General features: G+C 33.1%; 1 protein-coding gene across 1 annotated transcript in view; it reads right to left on the bottom strand.

The window, feature by feature from the left end:
• Positions 1-589, bottom strand: part of LOC106462954 (splicing factor 3A subunit 2-like) — a 7,861-nt gene extending 7,272 nt beyond the window's left edge. The window contains exon 1 of the mRNA XM_013922924.2: positions 504-589. The gene's annotated coding sequence lies outside the window, so the exon portion shown is untranslated. The remainder of the gene's footprint in view (positions 1-503) is intronic.
• Positions 590-3,036: the final 2,447 nt, after the last annotated feature.

The following is a 3,036-nucleotide window of genomic DNA, read 5'->3' as shown; positions in this document are numbered from 1 at the left end:
AAATCGAATCTTTCTAATATTTTTTGCTTGATAAAGCATTATTAACAATGATGTAACTGGGCAATGGCACGACTAATTTTCGATTTAAAACTTGATTTACATTTGAAAGTCGAAAAATTGGCTGTTAGTGTTAATGTGTGTAGTAAGTACATTACTTTATATACATGTAACTTTGCAACACACCAAGAGGCAAGAGAGTGTGTCGTACATTCCCGCACAGAGTTAGCAAAATTATTCAACCATCGATTTATAGGAATTTGTTAGACCGTGGATAAAGTTAAGCTTTAACTTAAGGTAACCTTACATTAGAATTTAGATTCAGGATACCTTCCGGTATAATTTTAGTTTTTTACACTACTTAGGCCTAAACGAACAATAGTCCTACGTTAACTTGACTTAAATTCACCAAGTAAGCAATGTTTTTAGCAGTATAACACCTATATTTTTGAATGAAGTTTAAAACTATACGTAATTAATCCAAAAAGTATACAAGTTGCACATACCTAATACTAAAAGAAATGTTTCTCAAAAATGTTAAACTTAAATTCGTACTATTCCCCCTAATTAGCACGACAAAGAGCCATCTACGCCTCTTCCCAATAAATGCAAGTGAAATTACTGTCTATTAATTTATTTTTCTAAAACATAATAAAATCAAATGTGTGAACAGATTACATAAATATAGATAGCTTACAGATATATATTAAAAATTAACATATATATCAAAACAACATTTGAAATTGACTGCTATTAGTGAAATCCCTCTGATGGTAAATTACTAAATATAAAATGTATGTTCATGATGTTAGAAAAACACGTAAGTTCAAGAAGTCTTGATAGAAATTTAACAAAAAAACCTCTAACCCGAGCGCTTTAAAACGTTTGCCCCTGAAGAAGAAAGGTCCACCTTTCGAAAGCGCTCGGGTTGTTGGGTTTTTATTCATTTCTATAAGATATACGTGTGATTTTCAAGTACACTTATTTTCAAATAACAGTAGTAAATCTGAGTTCTCTAACTTCAACTAAGTTTTTAAAATGAGACCAGAAATAATGTAAACAAAGTGAAAAATTAATCTATTTGTTCAAATCAATCAAAGAGATGAGTAGACAAGACAAGCGACAGAGCTTTTCTGGATTTAGCTGGAAATTAAGCTAAACTGAATTGAAGACTGTAGACTAAGAGACTGTTACTTACACCTTCCAGACTAAGAGAACGTGGCATTATATATACAGTTCTGTGATGTCATCCTTCTTAGCGCACACATGTCACCCACATCAATGATGGACATTACAATAGCATTTATCATGAATAACCTATAAGCACTCATGAATAATCAAATCCCAGGATACGAGTTTTTGGTGTCCAAGTGTTTAGGCAAAATTAGGTAATAAAACAAAATGGCCAATGTAGTGAACTCTGTCCCTTTACAAGGAAAATACATTCTTTGACCTGCTTTTCTAGAGTTAACCGTCGATAAGCATAATGTGGAACAGCTGAAGTAATGTTCAGAGTACAAAAGACTTATAAAATTAAGCAGAAAAAGCTATACATAAAAAGGCATGTCAATTTATGCAGAGTATTTTTGAATATGGACGTCACATCAATGATGATATCACTATAACCTAAATTGAGAAATCTTTAGAACTAAGAAAAATTGAGAATCATGTAATACTGCAGAAACGGTCATCCTTTCCGCTCCTCATGAAATAACTTACATGTGCTTTAATATTCATAGACACTGACAACTTTTCTGCATTTAATCTTATTTTAAGGAAGAGCGACTGTTTATCAACAAAACATACAGACAGTAAGGGACCATTTGGCCAATATGGCTGTTCTTACATACTCACCTTCTAGAAAAGCAAAAATTATAATAGTACTTATAATATTTCTTAAATTTTTAGCATTCGATTTCTGTTCATCATTATTTACAACAGATTGATCTTATTTCGTTAACCAAACATAGTTGTATAGTCATAAGACAATGTAATACTTTCAAGTTAATATTTTTAATGTTACTAATTTGTAAAAACTGCCCCTCTTCTTTGTCAAACAAGCTTAAGACTCATCAAAAATTGCTTAGTAATGAGATGAGTTAGTTGAATTGTTATGGAACTTAAGGCGTTCAGATTTTGAAATGATAAAACTGGAATACACTTAGATATTCAGATCTTAAAAATGGGACCCATCTTTTTTTTAGGGAAACTATGAGCAATCAATTATGTAAATAATTAGTATCATTAAATGGAAAGGATATATTTACTTATATTATTGCTGGTTCAGGTACCTCTCTCACGAATGACGTTTTTTAAGCAACTTCTTAATGGCCAGTCATTTTTGTTCACCATTAAGTAACTTTTAAATAAATATTTGACGGCTTAAAAACCGAACATCAGCTGTGAAGAGCACCTGCCATTTGGATTCAACTGTCTCTTTGTTTTGGCGGGTGCAAAATCACGTGCTTAATGATGTATGAAATAATATCATGTCCTCTGCTGCAACCTGCATTATAGTGAACTTCAGAGGAAGCAGCAAAGACTATGCTGAATCATTCCAAGCTGTGTTATAATTTCCATAGCCAATTTGTTAGTCTTGACACAAGTGACTGGAATTAACATTTGCTGTACGTGATAATGGCTTATGGAGCAACAGAACAGAGATCAACAGGCTATTCGGAAAAGAAATACTTCTTCTTGTTGATATCATGTGTGGTCTTCCCTCACGAGAAGATAACCATCAATGTTCACAGGAATACGTGGAGTGGCTGAGGTCTATGATGACCAAGACATACATGAGTTTGCCCATCAACAACTAGGGAAGGTCACTTGATTACAGAAGAAGTGTTAAACTAGACAGTAAAAGAATGTGTGTTCTAGTGTGGAGATTTGGTCTGGTTGTGAAACATGCTGGAAAGCAGTTTGGATCCGGATCGATTGGCCTGTACCCGATATTCCGAAAGATTGGACTATTAATATATTGGTTACACTGGACACTAGGCTCACAAAAACTCATGCAACACATAAATAAGCTGTACC

This window comes from Limulus polyphemus, unplaced genomic scaffold (assembly GCF_000517525.1).
Source record: "Limulus polyphemus unplaced genomic scaffold, Limulus_polyphemus-2.1.2 Scaffold1289, whole genome shotgun sequence".
Taxonomy (NCBI): domain Eukaryota; kingdom Metazoa; phylum Arthropoda; class Merostomata; order Xiphosura; family Limulidae; genus Limulus; species Limulus polyphemus.
Note: the sequence above shows the minus strand (reverse complement) of the source record. Positions and strands in the feature narration are given on the sequence as shown.